Consider the following 22,602-nt stretch of genomic DNA (forward strand, 5'->3'; position numbering starts at 1 on the left):
TGCAATGTATCGATCGGATACAATCAGTGTTGTGGTATCTTGTATCTGTATCTCAAATACTTCTTGCCTGAGTATCTTGTATCGTATCGCAATACAATTTCAAAGTATCTTTGCCCAGCCCTGGGTCAAGGAAATGGTAAGGGATACCGATAGAAGCACATACAAATATAAAAAGGGCGTATAGGCAATTTACCGGTGGTGTGCATCGTTTTCAAATGGCACTACGCAGGCCCGTAGAACTTAGAAGCTTGAAAGCGCATTGCGTGAGTTTGTGCCCGGAGGTACCTAGTGGGCACTACTCTACAACATTTCGTTCTCGTTATGCAGGATTGTATGAAATTTGAAACCGAAATTTAAAAAAATTAGAAATTTTACTGAGATGAGTCGTAAGAATTCGAAAGAGCAAAGTCATAAATGCGGGATTAACCGAAAATCAAAATCTACAAGAAGCGACCAGACAGAAAAATCGACAGCTTCCTGTAAAATGCCAGGCTGTTTGAGCTAAGGATATCGTAGCGAGGAATGAAATAAACAGCGCACAAATTTGGCAGGACTGCAGAAGGGGGCGGACACTTGTCATACTTGCCTTGTGCACGGCCCTGCAAAATTCTTTCGCTGTATCCTTTACCTTAACATGCCTTGCCGAATGGCTCAAATGCTCCTCTTCTAAATATATTGTAACGTTCGCACTATTTCACGCATTAACACTAGCAATCTCTCGCGAATATCAATCGAAGGAAGCAGCAGCACTACCTTTAGCAGCACTACCACAACGATACCTTCATACAAGACACAACGAAACGCAGCTTCTTCACTTTACTTCAAAATCTGCTTCTGCCGCCACGTTCATTTCGAGAGTGGACCCGGACTGGAGTTCGTTTATTTTTAACAAAGTTGTTCTCTCTCTCTCTCTCGAGAGGAGATTCGAAGAATGGGTATGTACATAAAAACATGTCTCGCACGCTTCGCTTCCCAGTTGTATTGTTGTTCTCATGTCTCTCTCTGTTTACCTGTAAAGGCGGATGCTGTAGTCAGATATTCAGTGCATTAATTCTCTGTGAAGCACTTCCACTTTTTTTTAAAACAAAAGGAACGTATCGCGAAACTACAACGTACAGACAATCCAAACGCATCCGGTTCAAAGGATCGTCGGCTTAACGTGAAAATACGAATACAACGAGTCAAGAGAAGCGCATCAGAGAGCGAAGACGCCATACGTCCAGGCATCCGCGACAAGCTATTCCTTTTTATATTCCTTTCCTTTTTCATTATTTTTCATATATTATCTGTATTCAGCACTGAGTGTGCGCGAAGCAAAAAGATAGGGGGACCTATTTGTATGTAAACTCTAGCACGTAAGGATGCCACTGTGGCCCCCATCCCGACTTAACCTCGTGTACAAAAACTCCCAACGTACCGCGCCCCTCCATGTTCCATTAGACGGAGCCCCTATTTCACCCATCTCACATCGACTAAGCAAGGCGGGTTCAATTCGAGAACGTTCCAGCGCGTCGCCTCTATTCCATTTCCAGGAAAGGAGTGGGAGTGTGTGGGGAGAAGGGAGGAGGAAGCCTCTATCTTCTTCGCGCTCGTATATATTCCATCTATACCTCCATTTCCTCTGCCACTCTCTCAGACCTCTGCTCTGCATTTATTTACGTCTATTCAATGCTTCGCCCCTCATCAAGGTTCAAATCTTCCGTCTTCTCTCTTATTCTCTCGTTCGCCCATTTTGTCTTCGTAAACTCAAGTTCACTTTCTTCGTTTTTTCCCCTCCCTCTCTCTGTCACCAGTCGCAATGCTTGCCGCATTGCGTGTTGAACCGGTTGAACCGGAAGTGAGAACACGCGCTTCCGCTCGAGGGCCCGGAAACCGCCGCTCGGAAAACTAATTTCCCCGTGGTAATGGCCGCTGGCTCCGTCGCGGGACGACTACTACCTCCACCACCATACGAGGTCGCCTCAGTGCGCCCTTACGCAGCCACGTCCTATGTAGTTCGTCGCACCGCCCTTCCCATTCTTCGAGCCAGGCCCCCACCTCCTACAATACGAGCTCTTCGCTTTCCCGCGGCCCCTACTCGTCTGGCCTCACCCGCGTGATGATGATTTCGACAGTCGGTTCACTTTCTTCTTCATTTTTTGCTTCTACTGTGTTTCCTACGCAACGCTTTATGCTTACATTAGGTACAGATTACCTTCGTCTACTTGGAAAACTCGTTATTCAGCTGCTTATATCCGATCAGACTGAGTAGAGCCAGGAGAGGGAGTATACAAAAATGCCTGCAAAGCTGGAACGCGGGGGCTCCGAATGCACAGAACTTTTCCGTTTGCATACTATGTTTGCTACTGCCCAGGCGCCTTCACTCAAGTTAAGCCCAGTCTCATAATTGTCTGCAATTCGCTTTGACAGGTAATTGCAGTGTAACAGCGTTTTGCCAATATAGAGGTTCAAATTTGAATACTATAAGTACCTTTGAACACGAAAAATAAGAAGAATGAGTGGGGAGCCCTGTTGCTATGGAGCTGTTCCCAGTGACGGCAGGATGCTTCAGGTAGTGCTTCATAATTGCGCTACCGCGAAGGAGTTCAGAAAAAAAGCTACAGTTTCGCCGCAAGGGCTATGCAGTGAGTGCGACATCAACAGATTGCAATCTTATACGAAGTAAGCCTAGTAACTAGCTTCTTTTGGAGCCGATCTGGCTTAACCCTACAAAACGATGGCTGAAGGGAATATGGTCGCTCCAGGGGGCTAAGCGGTGTTCGTGCGGTCAAGTCATTTCAACGAGAGATAGGCGGTGAGAGCACAGCACGTGCAAGAGTAGGAGCAGTCTACTAATCTCAGTCGAGATAACGCGCGTGACCGCGTCCTTTTGATCAAAGTTCGCAGTTGTTACCCGAGCGACGCAGCCCTCCCCCTTTCTCCCACTGGAACGCTTGCATGCTGCTTTACCCGATAGAGCCGGCCGGCGTGCTTCCTCTCTGCGTGAGCCGCACCCGTCTGCAGCCTCTGCAAGCTTTCGCTTGCACATAGAACATTAGACGCGCGGGTTGATATAATAAATTTATACTTTAGACGGAATATGACGGCGATGGCGATGGCAAAAATGCGCCTCTAGTGTCCAGATAACTGCTATCGCAATAAAATAGGTGAGGTGCACGCCACTTTCCCAATCTGCTGATAGGAAAGTATAGGATAGATAAATCGCGAAAAAGCCGGCTTAGAGTCGGCTTGGCAGCAATAAATGGCGTCTCAGAGCTATTATCTTGCTGCGCAAGGCTTTTCTTTTCTGCCATCTTGCGTTACACCCAGGAAGCCCTAATCTTGTCGAGAGCACGTTGGGACGACGACGCCCCGTCATGTTGGAGAGAAAAAAGATGGCCCTCCGGCATTAAGATGACAGCAGATTCAATACACGTCAATGACGTGAATGCCCAACTTTGGCGAGATCAATAAACTCATTCAATACCAACTACTAATTTTAACAGAAATTGCATTTTATTGCCGCATTCACGAGCTCCAGATGAGCGCATCTGTACATGTGAGCGATCACTTTTAACGAAAGCCGAGCAAAGCGTAAAGAGTGCAGTGTGTGTGTGTTCGAGAACTTTCGTCTGACTCCACTAATTAAGAACCTAAGGTTTGGTCTGAACAATTAAAAATAAAATATCGAACATGCAGGCACATAAAGGGCACAGAGAAATTGTCAAAATCGCGAAGCACGGGACACGGTGTCATTTTCTGTTTGACGAGTTCAGCTGACACAGGCACACAACTTCTTGTCTATTGATTTGTGGGAAAACACCCACACCTCACCGCTGAACCAAATAAAAAACTTAAATCTAGGTAAAAATGAATAAAACAAGGTACGAGCGGAAGAATCGCAGCGGAAATAAAAGACCTGCAAAGGAAAGGGTTGGCAGTCGGTTTTCAGGAAAAGCAATTAGAAGAGCAGAGTTTCGTGGCATCTGATGCTCGAGGGGATATTTAATTCAAGTTGGTGTGTCACTGAAAGTGCCGTCGGGACCCGGGAACTAATTAAAACTGTTCTCCGTTAGGCTGCAGGCGTCTGGGCGTCGAAATAGGATCAGTAAAAGGGCAGGGCAATATTACTTATTCCTACTGACCAGGGCGTCAACTTTGCGCTTCTGGCGTCGATGCCGACTTGACGAAAATAAAACTTCGCTGCGTCGAGTACTTTAGGAAAGAGCAAAGAACGATTTTCGCTGATCTCGAAACCGTGTGCACATAGGGGTACTTTGCACTAGCGTTAGCAAAGATGGCCGAATTTTTGAACAAATAAAAAACGTATTGGTCGAGACGACATTTGAAGACAAAAAGAAAGAAATGAAAACACAGTGGTCAGAGGCAAAGAGAGTCCGCAATAACCATGACTGACGTCGTTTAGCCAAAACGAACCAAAAATATTGTGTGGAAAACTATCTAAGCCAATGCCAACAAGATAGAGCTTGAAGGACAGAGGAGCCGAGATGATGTAGACCTCAACTTCTCCACAGCAAGAAAGAAGAGAACAGAATAGAAGTCTTAAAAAGGTGATGAAAAGTTATCAAGCAGACAATCGCACTGGAGGCAATGTCTTGACAAGGACGCATTGACGAATAGCACAAAAAAACACAAACACACAGGCTAGAGAGACGATATCCGTAGGCGCTATTATTTTGACTGCACCGTGTCAGTAACCCAAATGCATGTTTTTAGCATTTCCTTTGTCTTGGTCAGGGATGAGGCTGCTCACGTCCAAAGTCAATGGCAACGTGTAACCTGTACCCGGCCTAATTTTGCACAAGAAATTAAATGATAAAACTTCGTGTTCTCTGACGTTGCAGAAGGCTTCTCCAACAGCTTCTGGTAATGAATAGTTTGAGAGGATGGATGGGCGTACGGATGGATGAAAACCTCTTACTGTCCCATTCGCATTCTCGTTATAACGTACAAATTGTTTTGCGCACAATTAATCGACCATTTTGACAAAGCAAATTTCGGTGAATAGAAAAACAAAACGCGCACAAATATTCCAACCGGTGCAACGTGCGCAAAGCAATGCGCAACAAGAGCTGTCCGCAAACAACAATCCGGCGATAATAAAAAAAGAAGACAGCAAAAGACGAGCGAGATTTCAAATACGAACTGTAAAACGGGTCGCACAAGCAAAACAAGCGTCTAGAAATTAAGCAGGTAGCCATGTTAAAGCAAGGGAGTTGCAGCTCATTTTTCGAGAAAGGAATGGAACAAGTCGGTGAAAGCTTCCAGACGATTGCCGAAGCATTGGGGTAAAAAAAAATAATTCACACAACGAACGGACAGGAAATGCGCAGAAGCAAATAGAAGGAAACTAAATATGAGTGAACAAAGATGGGGCAGCTAAATGTGCAGAAATATGCGGTCTTGCTCGCGAACGTGTTGTTTTGCTTCTGCGCAGCCCCTGGTGTGACTTGCAGAAAAATATAAGTACATATATACAGAGAAAGTTCTGTTAAGAATAAACATCGCGAAATACGCAGCGTCAGTAAGCGCTTCGTTTTCTTGCTACCTACGTGGTGATTAATCGCAGTCGGGAAGCCAGTGAAACCATTACCGCCGGCAGTCTTATAGGGTGTTCTCTTTTTAACGTTCACTGCGGGAGAAAAATGACAAATCTTGCTTAGTAACTAAACCATCAAATAGGTTTTCTTAATTATTTAAGGGCGTAATGGACTACGATATAAGCATACATTTACTAAATCCTTGTCTCTATGAAGAGTCGCAGCGCCTACAACTCGTACTTTCTTCGCACTTCATAAATGAAAAGAGTGAAGGAGTTTCCATAGAAGAAAAAAAGTGAGTTGCGCATCAGGGAGCACGAAACGGGGATAATGAGTGTGTTTAAAATGCTGCGAAGTAAGTGAAATCGGTTAGAAATACCTAGCGTTATCTGGGCCTGATATCTGCGATTTCAGAGGCCGTTTATTTCGCCTGGGAGAAGTTTTTGGGTCCGTGTAAAAATCCGAATAAAAATCGGGGGCGACAAATGATGGGAATTAAACAGCGTTAAAAAGGGGACATTAAGCACATAGCCACAGAAACGTGTCGGACGCCGACTCAATGCCTCTCACTTAATGAGCAGGCTGAAGGATACATTTTTTTGACATTGAAGGAAACTATGCGCCCCGAGGAATTCACAGATGAATTAAACTTTCCGTTCCGTCAACAAAGCTTATGAGTTTCGATGCATGAAATAAATTACGAAACGAGAGCATAAAGTGTAGTGCCCCTACAAAGAAGATGAAGCCCCAGGCATACAAGCTTTCCAGAAAAACAAAACAACAAAATAAGAGCATAGGCTTTAGAACGCCCCCTCTACGACGCATGCGCTAACATAGAAGGCCCTCGAGAACTGACGTACATCACTTCAAAGCCTGCACGTGAGCGGGCGCGCGTAGGCAATAAAATGACGTCGCTCCCGCTTCGTCGGGGAACTTCGAATTACCCTGGGAAATTCAAGATGGAAACTGAGAAGGGAACCAAAATTTCAGAAAGGAAAACAGCGAGGACAGAAAATAATGAAGACGAGGAGAATAAGCTTTTACAGGAAAGCTTGTACGAAAGTTGAATACGGCGACAAGAAGAGAAAACGCGAAAAAAATATCCCTTATATGTCTTTATTTATTTACTTTTCTGCTAAAGGAACAGTGTGAGAAGCGTGCAAGACGTTCGCGCGAAGGAAGAAAAGCGCACCACGCACCTGCGCGCTTACTCGCGTAAAACAACCGCATAATCATCCTTGTTTTCACTGCCTCGTATTATGTGGAAGCACGAGTCGATTCCTCTTTCCTCCTTCTCCTCTTTCCTCCTCCTCCTCCTTCCAATTCCCCTTCCTCGCTAAAGCCTGCTCGGCGACGGTGATGTACACCGAGCGGCCAAATGCTGTCGGACCTATATGCAGATTATTATTATTTTTTTTTCTCTGACCAAACGTGCGCTAGCGAATAGCTAGCACTCGTGTGCCTGCAAACAAGAAGTGAACGAGAAAAAAAAAAGACTGAGAAAAAATGAACAATAGAGGAACGCGTCCCCTGGGAAGCGATGAATGGTGCGTGCAAGAATGAAGGTACGCGTGAAAAAGAGCGTAATAAGCGCGAGCGTGTTGATTATGAATAGAAATGAGCCTCGTCTCCTCTTGGAAGCAGTTCTTAATAAGACATAGCTGGGGCAGAAACAAAAAATTAAATTATGAGAGAAACGTAAGAAAATGCGTAAGAACGGCGAGATGCGTTGAAGACGGAAAAGAAAGAAGTGCAGATATACCGAACTTCAAGGAATGGACGCGAAGAATGCAGCGGGTGAGGAAGCGCCATCATATTCGGGAATCGCGACAAAATTTGGGACCGCGCATATATAAAGGGCGGTAATCAGAATTAGCTTTCCAGGACTTGGCGTAATTCTCTCGTATGGCATTCTCCGCGAGAAGCACTAATTGAATTTCTTTTTCTTCTTTGTTCTCCTCGGTCTCGAGATCTCATTAAGACGCGGTTTGTGCTTTCTATAAGAAACGTCATCATCTCTTGTTCCGCCTTGGAGTACACCCTGTACGAGTCCAGTTCGGGTGGTGCTGAGAACAAGCGCGGATTTCGCTGATTCTAGAACTTAGCGTGACGTCAGCGCGCGACCTGGAGATTACACGGGAAAAGTAACGGGATCAGAATTAATTCTGTCACGCATTAAAGCAATGCGACAGAGCTCATGCTTTGGAAATGACGTGCGACGAATTTCCATTGTCCTCCTCGTTACGGGCATCAGGTTCCCACGCTGTTTCCTGTTACCCTTGCGGTGGGCTGCCTTTATATTAGCTTAAGACGCGTAATGCGCGTGTAAAGGTGAGACTTCCTTCAGGCAGCACTTTTTTGTATCGTACGCATTCGAAAATGCTCTCTTCAGGTGTCGAGAAAGATCGAAGTGCTGCAAAGTCTCATCATGTTGAAGTCACGAGGACAGGCACTGCATGTCGTTAGATGCAGCTTTTCGGTAAAAGTGCATAGGTTCCGAGCAGTCGTAACTCTATCCCCAAAAAGCTGCCGCCACGTCCAAGCGGGAATCACTGCGCCCTTTACACTCTAATATTTGGCAAAATACCGAATGACAAAGTTCTCATGCTGCACGCATGATGGCGGCCATGAGGCAGTAGCGAACGAGCTTGTGCTGCCGTAAGCATTCCTGCAGAATTTACTAGAGACAACGGTGGCACTGCAAATGTTCAGATATCGTGGAAATGATCGGAAGTTCACGGATTTGCCTAATCTTCATACTTACGGCTTCAGACGTCCTTGTGGCTTTGTTTACTCAGACTTACCTGCCTTTACCGGCCCAAATTTCGGAGCATTTCTATTTTTCTGAACGCAGAACACAAAAAAAGAACGCTCTGTGTACGTGCACAAATACCGCGAATTGTTTGCGCTTGTAACGCCTGTGCTGTTCGAAATGGTCACGTTGTTCTCTCGAAGCTCTTCAATGCCAAACTGGGCAGAATATTAGGCTGATTCATGTAGTCATTATCATTCGTGTGTTGGCAGGATGGCCATGCTTGCAGCTACCGTAGACACCTAATTGCGCCAGGTTTCCGTCTGGTACACTTTTAATCAGGTCCTGGTTAAATGCTCGCTATATCCAGGAAGCCAGACAAAGAATGTCCGGTTTCCTCGCTACACCAGCACTTTAAGAGGGATCTGATTGAAAGCGTATAGCTCTCTTAAGAAACCTTGGGTGCGTGTCGCTCTTTTAGTTGCAGTATTTCTCATATCCCCATCATAATGCAGTAGACTCGCATGTGTTCACAGCGAAAAGTTTCCACATGTGTAATTGCTAAAGTAATTATTTCTTTTTTTCTCATTGCTGCGTTGGTATTGCTTATCTCAAAGCGCCTATCACATGAACGCTTCCTGAGATTCACTAACCAAATATCGTGAGCGGTAGGAGCAGAAAACTAGTCGGATGCAGTCGTCACATCATCTGGCTGAAAAGCGTGCTTCACCGCTAAAGTATGCTTTGTGTGGTGAAACAAACGTTAAAAGGAAAATGCAGTGGGTACAATCGAATTTGCGTGTAAGCTTACAAAATCAAATTAGACGGCCGTTACATAATAATGCATCGTAATTTTTGTGCTCACACTGTATTTATTTTTACCATGGAGCTGGCAACGTTGACTGCCATCAATGCAAACAGCGCTGCTATAGCCTAGTGGCAGTTCATGTAATAAAGTTAGTTATTATTTCATAGGAAAACACACATGAGATTCAAAAAGCAGAAATAAGGAAACAATCAGGCTACCAGCTGCCTGTCTAATCTTAAGCAACCTGGAGATATAAGCATAAAAATGAAAGATATGTAGAAAGGTATAAAATAATAAAGAAGGAGAATAACGACGCATTTTAAAGACAGAACTAAAACAAAGACCGAGAAAAATTGTACGGCAGAAATAACATAAAATAAATCTCCGCAGATCACGCCAATTACAAGAATATGTTTAGAAAACGAAGTGTATATCACAACGCTTAAGCCAACACCACGAGATGTTGTCCGTTATACCACGATGCTCACAACGTAAACGAAGCCGAAATTTTCTTTTTATATCGCATTCGCGGGGGGTCAGCGCACGCTACATCGCACTGGTGCATGATGGGACCGTGATATGATGGTGAACAGAAAGGTAGCTTGTACGGTTCATTAAGATTAATTTGTTATATTTATTTATACGAACGAAGGCTAACAATGGATAAAGGTTGCAACAAGTTGGTACGGCTCCCATTGCCAGATCGGTGTTGCAAATACATATATACAGATACTCAAGCACGTGGACGGCAGTACACTCGTTGCTGTATTTCTTCAAATGCTAGAATATCACAATAAGCAATGCGCAAGTTGTGGGTTCGACACCCACTGGCGGTGAGTTGTCTCTTTCTAGTACTTTTGTATCGATTCTTCATTCATTACGACAATGACTTTTGTCGCGTTCATCCCCAGCACAGATCAGTACCACTCCTAGAGGCGAACAGAATAAGGACGTTGATTCTTCATTGTATTCCATGGCTTCCATTGTCTGTTGGCTCCGTAAGCTCATCACACAAAAATCGAGTCCCCCACTCGGTTCCTCATATACTCCTCACCTAATACTCGCACTCGCTACGAGTGGCATTTGCCGAAAGCCGTGTCACGTCATTCACAGAAAACATCGAAGGGGGCTAGCTAAAGCGAGGAGGTGGGTGAGAAGGAGGGAGACGGTATCCTTGCCACAGCCTGACACACACACACACACACACACACACACACACACACACACACACACACACACACACACACACACACACACACACACACACACACACACACACACACACACACACACACACACACACACACACACACACACACACACACACACGCACACACACACACACACACACACAAACACACACACACAAACACAGGGTTGGCAGACCAGAACACTACCGTCTTGTATCGGGCACGTCGCGTCACACTGGGTGCCAAGCCAAGCACAATACCAACATGGGGGACAGCAGCGAAATGCCCGCCAGCGTCGTCGTGCGGTCTCAGGACCCGGAAGCAATCGTTTCCCCGAAGGAGTGTATTAAGACCTCCGCGGTTCAACCCGACGACTGCTGTTGCTGCTTCCTTCTTTGTTCCCCGAGTCCTGTCCCTTTCACGCCACCGTGGCTCCATCCTTGTTCCCTTTATCCCTATTTTCGGTTCTCTTCCTTGTTTTTGTCGCGACTGCTCCGACGGTGTTGGTAGAGCGGGTAAGCACGTCGACCAGGCGTAACAGGCCACCGCGCCGAAGGAAAAGCAAACAGCTGCGATGTAGGACGGAGAAAGCGTCCTCGCAGGAAGAACAGGAGACAAAAGAGAAAGAAGACGAGAGAGTGAACAAAGAAAAAAAAACTAAAGGGTGCGTGGACGTGATTTCGGATGCATTAGCCTTCGATCTCTTCCCTACTTGACCGTCCTGCGGAGTGTTCCTCCCCCCTGTTGACTGTTTTTACGGGCTTTTGCCGTCGAAAATCTGCTGAGAACACGAGGTTGCGAGAAAAAAAAAACATATTTAAGAGTTAAAAAAAGCCTAACGATGTAGTGAACACGCCGTTGAAAAGTTAGGACAGTACAAATGCGCACTGAAGCTGAAAACTGAAATCACTGAGAATTACAGGGAGAATGAAAAGAAAGAAACAACGGTTAAGACAGCAGCAACAAACAAACAAAAAAAGAACGTCTCGTACGCTCCCCTTGATTTCCCCTTGATTGAAAGACGAAAGACGAAAAGGCTTGACTTAACTAGCTATGTTGAGAAGCAGCAGAATAGCCGGCCACGCTAGCAAATAAACATGCCGAGCTCTCGAAACTCTCAGCGGCACGCATTCCAAATGAGGAAAGACATAAACGACTTCAAGGCAGTAGTGCGGTCGAATACTAATATTACCAAATGCAGCATAGTTGTCTTAACGTTTTTTAGCCCATTCATGCTAGCTGCATGAGAAATGCACTCTCCCAAAATGTCCAGAAATACCTGCCTCGTGTATTCAATCTCTAGCGCTTTTTGCAGATATTTCACAATGAGGTTGAAAATAGGACTATTATAAATACACTTCGCACCCTACTTTCTTTAGCTTTTATCTATTCTCATACGCTTCATGCGAAGAACCTGCTAAAGCCAACCAACCCAAGGCGGATGCCTTAAATCACCGCAAATGCAATAGAAATTAATCGCAACAAAACACAGGGAGTTGCGACTTTTTACTTGCGTCCAACGAATAACTAAGAAGGAAATGTCTGTGATATCTCGCAATCGAAGCTCCGCGGCAAAAGTGCGCGGAAAAAGGGGAGACAGAACTACGACAGCACTAACAAAAAAGAACTCACATTCGCAAGAAAAGCTGTTATTTGTGATACGCTTGTGTTTTTAGTGTGTGATAGTTAGCGACTACATGTTCATGATGAGAAAGCCTGGTGGAACACCTTTCAAAGAAAAAAAGAACAATGCAAACGTCAATCTGATACCGAGCGAAACAAAGACGGCGCCACAGGTCTGAGAGAAAACAAGAAGAACGGTGCACGTTCGGGCAATAGCTTCACCTCACTCGCGTAAAAGAAGAACGCTGCGCCCGGACAGGTCCACTGTCCTGCGCCAGACGCGGCCGCTTGGGAAGAAGAAGGGCGAGACACTAACGAAAGTGCTCAGTTTACGCTACGCTCTGAGTCAGAACTTTTGTTGTCCTTTTTATTGGTTGCGTCAAAACGGGAATTTCGTTCGAGTAGGAAGAGACGGGAACCAGAGGGGGTGCACTCTTCGGGGTGAAGGGGAAAAAAAAGCGCCCGGGCACGGAAACCGTGAATCGATCCCTATAAATGGAACTACGAAAGACAACGACCAATTCGCTTTGCTGACAAAGTAAAAAATAAAACAAAATAGAGAGGACATCTGAAGTTGGAAAGACGGCGCGCAGGCGCTTTAGTCTACGAATAGCACGAAGAATAAAAGAAAGGCCTAAGCAGGACCCGAAGTAGCCAGGTATACTGTTGTTTAACGAACGTGTGGTCCGCGAACGAATGGGTATCGAAGAAAAGTTGGTCGCACAATTTGTCTCCAGTCAACCCGTGTAGCAAAGCCCACTGGAGTTACTGTATCGATTTTTTTTTTCAGACAAGAACAAGTCGATAGCAGTCTTACTAAACGTGGTTACTACAACGGGTATACCGCGATGTTACAAAAGTATTCAGTAGCCTGGTATTTTGGGTTCGGAAATCGTTAAGTACATCGCTTATAACAACATATCTGATTAACTAATCTGATAGTTAAACATGTATGTCGAATAAACGCAAGGAGTCGCATGGAAATAATTTCTTTCTGCCCCAGTTATTCACGACCATTGTTTAATATCAAGTTCACTTCTACGCTTCCCGAACGCTGCAATGAATTCAATGCCACTCTCTCTTTTTTTTTTCCTTCTTCTCTTCCCTCCTCTTTCTCGTCTTTCTACTCTCCTTTCCTACAATCCCCCAGTGTAGGGTAGCCAACCGGAAGTTTTTTCTAGTTAACCTTCCTGCCTTCTCCTTTTCTGTTTCCTTATTTCCTTCACTTATACGCTTATCTCAAGCAGCAGCTTCTACTCGGAATTATTGTGAATAGGAATCATTTATGACTTTTGCATACGCGGTCAAGCTTTTTTTTTTTGTGAACTTGACTTGTTCGTTTAGTCGTTTGGGAGCCGTAGCCGTGCGCAGTACGACGTTATTGAATTTTCTTTCTCTAGCAGCGCGCAAGAGGTATCCGTAAACTAGTGACACAGACTGATTTACTGTTTGTATTGTAGAGGCGACGTATGCTACTCATGGGAGAAAGAGACGTCCAACTATGCGCAAATAGTAAGACTTCATTCCGGGACCATTACCCTCGCGAAAATGTCATCAGAGCCTCTGCGCAGTTGTTAGATGTTGTCAGTGGCGAGAACGCGCAAGCATCATGCTTTTCTAGTGTTCGCTTGCTTTTTGGCGATTCATCGGGCGCTTCGTTTGATGACGTCACTGTGGGAAGGGGAGGAGAAAAACCACACCGACGCCAGGCGCACTGGCGAACCAAGAGATAGCAAGCGAAGGTTCAGAAGCGAGATGGTGCTAACCGTTTCTTTGCCGTGAAGTCTGTAGCAGTTGCACCGTTCATATTTCTTTTTTATATTTTGATTGAAATAAAACGTAAATGAAAGAGTTGTCGCCATGGCTCCTCCTTGCTATTCGTTTGGTGAATAAAAATAAATTTTAAGAAAAATATATATAAAATATATACACAGTCCTACCCTTGGCGAGTCCGAAAGCCTCATTTTAGCACCGCCTACACACAAGCACGTAGCGCATTGTCAATAAAGTCCACTCGATACTCATCTCAAATATTAGTGTCTTCAAAAAGGACGTTGAGCGCTTCTTTTGCTTTGCGATTTATTCTCGATGGCCATGGCCCTGGTATTCTTGCTAATGAAAAGTTCGTTCCGAGTCCAGCAATTAGACCTCTAGCTGAAGTCGTTGGGCACGTGTGATGACGTATACACCATCCGTTGCTTAGTTCTGTCCCTGTTTCGGCTTCTAGAACGCCTACAGTAAACGTAGCCTTGGCGTAGTACGTCGGCGACCCCGCGTAACTGCGGAATTTCTCGATGATGGAGTGCCGTGTTTGCCTACAGCACCGATCAGGCTGCTGTAAGTGTCAGAATAGAAGGCGTCCGTCTTGGTTAACCGGGTCTAGCCGATGTTGAGGAGGAAGCTTTTGATCACACAATGCCTGCACTACACCGCTACAGCGTAGCCTGTCTTCTAGTCTAGCGGCTGATTGATCGAAGTTAGGTTTAAGAAAGAAGCTCCACCTCCCCCAATATTCCCCAACTCAAGGCTGGCTGTGTGAGACACGGGGTAGTAGTCTCAATCACTCTAGAGCTTCCTGCTTTGAAGGGGCGCTTCCTGGTGCAGTGTGTACAAACCACGAATACTGTAGCTTATCATTAGCTGCATGTTGCGCGGACAGTTCTTCTTTTGTCGTGTTTTATTCAATTCAAACCGACGAGATCTTCAACGATGATGAACGACGACTAGACGACGACGCTAGACGACGACGCTCACGTTTGGAAACATCCTCTCGCAGCTACAGCAGCCTCTTAGAGATATACAACAGAAATCGACCGGTCTAACTTATCATATTTGATGCGAATATTATAACGGTGACTCGGCGGCATTCGGGCAGCTATGTTAAGACGCGGCAAGAGTTTCAAAGCGCTTCCTTCGCCTGAAGGCAATTCTTGATAAGATTATCAGCGCTGCGGAGAACTGGAGCGCTATATATTCTCGAGCTGTCCACTTAGTGGATTATCCATTTCGGTCACCGTTCATTGGCCGGAGCTTGACGAGTAGCTCGCCACGGAGCGTCCACAACTCGTGATAGAATTGAAAGGAACGGAATGCGCTTCATTGCGGCGAAGACATCCTCCTGAGTTCTATACTCTTGGCCGCATGAATCTCGCCGGCCATCCATTACCTATGATTTTGTCATCGCGTTAACCCTTAAATTAGGTTTAACGCGGCCTCCCATTTAACGCACCTGCGCGATTACATCAAAGCCTGCAGCTTTTTGCAGCTACTGAAAGCGCTCTGATAACGTCACGCCGAAGTGAACATGTCCACTAGACAGACCCAGAATAGCTTCCACCCCCCACCCCCGCAAAAAAAAAAAAAAAAACGCGCTAACCATCCGAACGCGTATGCTTGTAAGCGGTACATTCATAAAAGCGCTCTATTCAGCCTGAGGAGGTTTGCGCTTGTGACATTGTTTAAGGCATCGCTTCTAGGTACTAGAGGTCCAGAGTTAAGATACTGCTGTCAGAACAATTTGAACATTTTTATTTATCTCTATATAGTGTACATGTGCACTGCGATTACGTCACTCGTGTGCGTGTGCACGCGTATGTGTGTGACGTCAGAGTGAAAGATGCATCATACACCCATGTGAAATCCTTCAGGCTAGAAAGAAACCTTATCTTACAATAAAAAAAATTGCAAGACAGACATAACCTAGAGGCGAGCGTTAGTATCACCACCATCTATTAGATGAACATCGCATAATAATAACGCTTACGTTCTTAAGAAGTATAAGCCTCGGCCAGACTTTGGCAGAGCTCTGCAACGACTAGTTGTCTGTTCTTACTGCTTCATAACACTGGGCGTTATACGTCACACAATATGTTGCTGATGATTAGTGGCCGGATTCCTAGGGATTAAAAAATCGCGTTTTAGGCGCCAAGAATAGGCAGGAAAACCATCGTTTTAGGCCTCCAGCGCCGTGAATGTGTGTACATCAATCCTTTACATAAATGCAAATAATTAAACAAAAGATGTGCACGACTTTTATCTACAACAGCAAAGCAAAAAAAAAATTAGGCAGCTACGCAGTAGTACTGCCAAGCCTGAAGGAAGTGCAGAGATGAGTGAACTTACTTGTTTCTCTTCATTTTTTTCTTTCTGCCTTCATCTCTTCCTTTCCTTTTCTCAGTTCTGTCAATTTCCTGTATGTCCTTTTTGTCTCTGTCTATCCCTATTTCTTTCTTTCTCTCTCTCTCTCTCTCTCTCTCTCTCTCTCTCTCTCTCTATATATATATATATATATATATATATATATATATATATATATATATATATATATATATATATTTCTTTCTCGCTCTTTCTATTTTACAGCGAAAGCTGTTATGAGATCATTTCACCGGCCGTTTTTGGTGCCGTAGTTGTCCGCCGCCGCCGCCGCCGCTGCCGCTGCCGCCGTAACCGCCGGTGCCGCCGGTGTCCGTAACCAGTATCGCTCGAAATAAGAAAAAAAAACTAAATAAGAAAAAAATTCCAGGATGCAACGAGGTTCGAACCTGGGCCCTCTGCGTGGGAGCCCAGTATTCAACCTCTGAGCCATGCCGGTGCTTGAAACTGCTTTGCTAAAATGTCCTATACAGGCTTCATGTCGGGAAGGAACCACATTAGCATATGCAATATAGCGTGGCAGAAGAGTAAAATAAGCACCAAGCGTCGCACAACGCGAATTCTGTAACCAGGCGTCACACAATGCGAATTGCGCAACGAGTAGGCTGTTGAATGCTTCCAACCCATTACAAAGGACCCTGCCATAATTCTTCATCGTCATCAGGCACAGCATCAACAAAGTGCGCATAATGCCTTACATGGGTTTAGCAGGTACCAACGCTCTCCGTAGAATTACGAAAAATGGCAGAGTGCCTGCTGCCCTACTTCTCAAAAATTACAATTATTTATAGCGTAGTGGGTTCCTCGCAAGTGCACTTGTATTGGTTGCCATGGAAGCCCATAAGCGCATGATCCACTTCCTCTGGGTCTCAGTAAAATTACAATGATTTATAGCATAGTGGGTTCCTCGCAAGGGCACCTGTATTGGTTGCCAAGGAAGCCCATAAGCGCATGATACATTTCCTCGGGGTCTCAGTAAAGTTCTTCGCCCCCCCCCCCCGCGTCTCTCTCCCACGTCAACGTATGTTATACAGCATGACGGGAGAGGGAAATAGCGACCGGGCGTCACCCAATGCAAATTACATAACTGGTGGGCCGTTTAAACATTCCAACCCATTACAAAGGGCTGCGCCATAATTCTTCATCGTCATCAGTCGTCGCGTGAACAAAGTGCACATAATGCCTTACAGACGTGTAGCTGGTGCCTCGCTTCTCCACAGAATGACGAATAATGGCTTAGTAGGTGCTTCCAAACTTCACAAAAATTGTGATTTATGGCGTAGTGGGTACCTTTCTAGTGTACTTGTATTGTAGCCCCAAGAGAGCTTAACGGGCTCTAGAAACGCCGCTCTTCCAGCTTTCGCTGTGACTGTGCTGCGGTTTTAGCGCAGGCCTGGCGTTTTTTCTTTCTCTATCTCTATTTCTCGCTTCCTCTAGTTTCTATTTCTATTTCTGTCTATACTTTTCTCTCACACCTCTTCCTCACCCTCACTCCCTTTCCCACCCCCTTGCTGTACTATACTATACAACGCTATGTTTTGCTCCGCTAGCGTGCCTGGATAGCCGAGTGGTTACAATGCACGCCTTCGGAACATCGGTACGCTGATTTGGAGCCGGCATCGTTAGGTAATTTTTTTAGCCAAGAATTTTTCTCTTTCTCTTTCATTCTTACTCACACACGTGCCGACACAGAATCACTTCGACTTTACCGTGCTTAAACCTTCGATAACTCGCTCTCTCGAAGACTCAAGAAACGGTCTCAGTCAGGGTTAGTATCATTAAGACTTTCGGCAATACTTCCAGTAACACTTTCAGTGAGACTCAGTAAGACTTTGAAGAAGAAATGAGTAAGTCGACCCGTGAATTATTTAGCCAGCCTACACGTACAGTGATACGAAGGAACAATATACAGTGACAGCAAATTCGGCAGATGACACGCCTTTTGGGAATCGGTTTCATGTGAAGCATTCAGCGAGTAGTTCTATGCTGCATTTTTTTTTTTTTGGCTTTCAGCCAAGCGTTGCGAGGTGGATTGACGTGTTTTTGTAATGGACTATAGTTGTGTGCACATCGTGGGCTTACCAGGCACGACGAAAACACTGGCGTTTAACGGGTAACTTATGGTCTCATGTAACATCAGCACTCACGTTAGAGCGCAGACGTCAGTTTTCTCGAAACGAAGTGCACGCTACATTGCGACGATGTGAATGCCATGCGTAACTTTCACTGCGTATTCCTCCGGGGTTCAGCAACGCTTGAATATAGCTTGTTGAATCATAGGAATACAAAGGTAATGTTTATTAGACTGCTATCAAAGCGGAGCCAACTCTGGAACCACAATTGACGTTACGCGGACATGACACCTGTATCATAGAAATACATATGTAGTGTTTATTGCTTTACTATAAAATTAGATGGCCGGCACTACAACCACAATTGACGTTGCACAGACATTACGCCTGCATAGGGTCTTCTTACGAAGCAGTTTCTAGACCTGGCGTGGCTCTGTGGTAGAATATCTGGCTGCCACGCAGAATGCTTTGGTTCGATTCCTGCTGAAATCCTAATTTTTATTATTTGCATTGCTCGTGTAAACGCTGCCGGTGTTGGTTTTTGAAATTACGAACGTGTGTTCTCGCCGTTCCTGTTAAGATATAAACTGTCAATCACCTGTGGCGCATACCCGTATATCGCGCCCCGTGCTATACGGGTATGTGCTACACGTGCCGGGAGGAAAGTGTTTGACGACATACGCGACAGGATTTTCACGTTATTCATGTCGTGACCAGACAGTCATATTCGCGAAACTCTCTTACCTTCTCATGCCAATTTGCTCTCCACCAAGTCAAGGAGTCGATCACGAGAGTGCCCAGACGTAGGCAGATAGATAGATAGATAGATAGATAGATAGATAGATAGATAGATAGATAGATAGATAGATAGATAGATAGATAGATAGATAGATAGATAGATAGATAGATAGATAGATAGATAGATAGATAGATAGATAGATAGATAGATAGATAGAAACGCTCAAAGTGCCTAGTGTTCGCTATGAAATGCTTCGCATTTAGAAGTAACAATGAATTAAGTTCAGTCCATAAGAAGAACAATCCTTCAATACATTCAGGAACAATGCGACAACAGAAAACAACAACAAGAAAATGTGCTAATGAAGATAGACAGCACTCTCACGAGCCTATAGCAACATGGCAGAATATTAACGAAATCCGCAGATCACGAAGAATCAAGCGAAATTTAAAAAAAAGAGTTGATGAGGCCATATTTCGCAACATATTGTGCGCGTCCAGGCGATCCCAAAAGTTTTTTCTTGTCCTTTTTTTTCACTTCAGTATAAGCCTCGAGTTCCAGTGCACAGTAGACGCGGTCCTACAACCCTTCCGCCTCGACATAGCATGAGCGCCTTGTTTTACGGATCGGAACTACCAAAGAAAACGACGTCATCAATGGAGGCTTCTGTTGAGTACAGTCTCGCTGAAAGCACGCAAGCATGGAAAGAAGTTTGAAATAGGACAGCTTCCATGGAAATGTTTGGAAGCTACAACAAGTCAGTGCAGGTTACTCCTCATGCAATTGCTATTGTTTCGCTTGAACGTTTAAGAGTTAGCCTTTAAGTATATAGTCTAGAAGTTCTTGTTGTGCCGTCAGTGCCCGACTCATTCATGTCTGCAGACCCCACACCAGCTGTGCAAGTTTCTTGCTATTATTAAGCAACTTTCTTTCTTTCTTTCTTTCTTTCTTTCTTTCTTTCTTTCTTTCTTTCTTTCTTTCTTTCTTTCTTTCTTTCTTTCTTTCTTTCTTTCTTTCTTTCTTTCTTTCTTTCTTTCTTCTTCTTTCTTTCTTTCTTCTTTCTTTCTTTCTTTCTTTCTTTCTTTCTTTCTTTCTTTCTTTCTTTCTTTCTTTCTTTCTTTCTTTCGGCGCCACAAGTGTTCAGCGCAGAACTGATCGACTAGCTCACTCTTGCGACACAAAGAGAGCTTGCTGTAAAATCCTTGTCCTTCTTTCTTAGGAGCCACATTAGAAGCAACAGTAAATTCGTAAAATCATAAAGAAAGACGTAAAATGTACAAAGAAACGGCTGAATAAGGACAGTTTCGTACAGGCCTCCCCACACCCGCCGGGGTACGCATTTGTCGGCGAATCAAAAGGCCAGCCTGGCAAGCATTTGTTCTTCGACCGTTCTAGTTTTCTGTAAAACGGAGCCAACAATGCGACTGGAACGTTAAAGAAAAAAAAAAGAAGAAGAGCACCCAGCCATGCTCTTACATAGTTTTCATTTCGTCGTTAGCTTCCAAAAACCGGAGCCTGGTTCACTTTTTACCGCGAGAAACTGCCGTTCAGCGCCATTCGAATACATCGGCTTGTCATTCAAATCGGTTTGAATCGAAACGTAGTTTTTTTGTAGTGCTTCTTCGATATCCTCCATTTAGGAAAGCCTCCCGTTCCTATTTTCTTTTCCGTTGCATCGATCTCGTTCATGCGAACAGCTTTTGTAGAGGCACAAAGAGTCGGAGGCAACAATGCGTCCAACAGGCGGGCATACACAGAAAGATGCACAGTCGCAATCATACAGACACAGAAAAGCGCAAGGTCACATACCCCTGTGTTATATGCAGAATCCAAGCACGCGAACACGAAAGCGCGTATAGAAAGTACGCTCTAACATACGCAATCCAGCGTCATAGAGGCGGCCCAATTTGTGTGGCTGGTTTCGTCTTGTACAACGTCGTTATTTATCGGCATTCGACGCTGGAGAAGGGAACCCCGGGACGTCGATTCATTGCGCCAGGCCACAGCGAAAAACGCGATGACGTGTCTCCTATAGGGCCGATTGTTTATCCTCTAAATGACGCAAGGCGGGCCGGGCCGCATAAACTTCCGTCACGATGGCAATCGTCTGAAAGCATACCCCCCCCCTCCCCCTTGTCACGGGGCCGGCGCACTGCCTCTTCTCTATCCTGGAGGCACCGAAGGAGACAGCCATGAGTAAAGACCGAAAACATTGAAATACCCAGCGATGAAAATGAAGTTACGAAGAGGAATGCAGTGAATGAGGTAAAACGACGCTGATGTAGGCCACTAGTTTAGCCTGGTTGGTTATCAGTGGGAAGACACAATATCGCGTTCAATTAATGCAGTGCGCATGCCAGCATTAATACCTGGCTCCTTCTGTTACCTACAGACGTGTGCCCGCGATAATATTCCGGTACCGCAACGCGAGCTAACAAATACATAATACATATGAAAAGCGAGACATTCAATTACTTTTTTTTCTGCTGTACTGTCAGGCTTCGGTGCGCGAAAGTGCTTCCGCACGTTGGTGCTTTCTTGTATAGCAGGGGTCTCAAACTCACTTCAGCTATAGCGGGCCGCAGTTCAGCAATTTAGTCCCGCAAGGGCCAGGACAGTGAAGAAGGTTGAAGCGAGGGGGGCGGACAAATGTAACCTAACGCTGCCATTTGAAAGAACGTGTTTCCTGATTCAGGCAGACCTCTAAGCTTTTCTACCACAATAAACCTCTCTCTCCGATATCTCATATATAGATCATTTCTCAAGTGGATGTGCCGTCAGGACACGAAATACATACACAATGATACGGATTCCCAGAATGACTCAAATCAGTGTCCCGATTCTGAAATATAGAAATTTTGTTCCATGGTTGTTTCAGCACATAATGACCACATGGATTACCTCACGAAAACAAATATCCTTGAGACCAGACCTGTCTCTGTGGCTTACCCCAACAAAGCGTTATTAATCGCAATAGGCGAGCAAATAATGCGACTACCATTTAGCAAAGTCGCAAACATTTTATTCATTGTGAAGCAACGGGTCGCGTGCTTGAGAGCCCTATTTTTTAGAAAAAAATCACGCCATATTCACGAAGTGAATGATGATTGAAGAGCTGGCTCGGAGATAATGGGGCAAACCGTGAATGCTACGTACAATTCCTCTACCGACATATAAAGACGTGACACGCTGTTATAGTTGCGATTGCATGGTCAGGTTGTTGTCGAACCACAAGCGGCCGCAGACCTTGCAGCTGTGGCCGAACGTGTGGTCGAGGAAATCGCGCTTGAAGCGCGCGTCGGCGCCACCAAGTTCAGGTAGCGACCGCTTTTGGCGCTTGACCGCTGCACTCCGCGCCCGTACCTCTTCGAGGTTCTCTTGCCGCCGCTTCCGGCGCTACTTCGGTTTCGCGGGCTTGTATATCGGGGTCCGCACGACGCTGACGTCTCTGTGCGGCCTCGCGAGCTCTCGCCGCAGAGTCTTGGCGGCGAGCTCGCGATGCTTCTGCCTTGCGAGCCCTCCGCTCCGCCGCCTTGTCTTCTTCGTTCATGTTATCAGTATCGAAGCACACCGACTGACGACTGTCGAAAGAGAGAGGAAGCGCGCAGTTGTGGCCCTCTAGCGGTCTCCTGTCAAACTAGAGCACGCGCCAGAGTGGAGCGAGCGCCGCATGGTACAGTTGGCTATGCTATATGTGGTTTTGCCTGCATTAATATAATCCTC

Source organism: Rhipicephalus sanguineus, chromosome 6 (assembly GCF_013339695.2).
Source record: "Rhipicephalus sanguineus isolate Rsan-2018 chromosome 6, BIME_Rsan_1.4, whole genome shotgun sequence".
NCBI classification, from domain to species: Eukaryota; Metazoa; Arthropoda; class Arachnida; order Ixodida; family Ixodidae; genus Rhipicephalus; species Rhipicephalus sanguineus.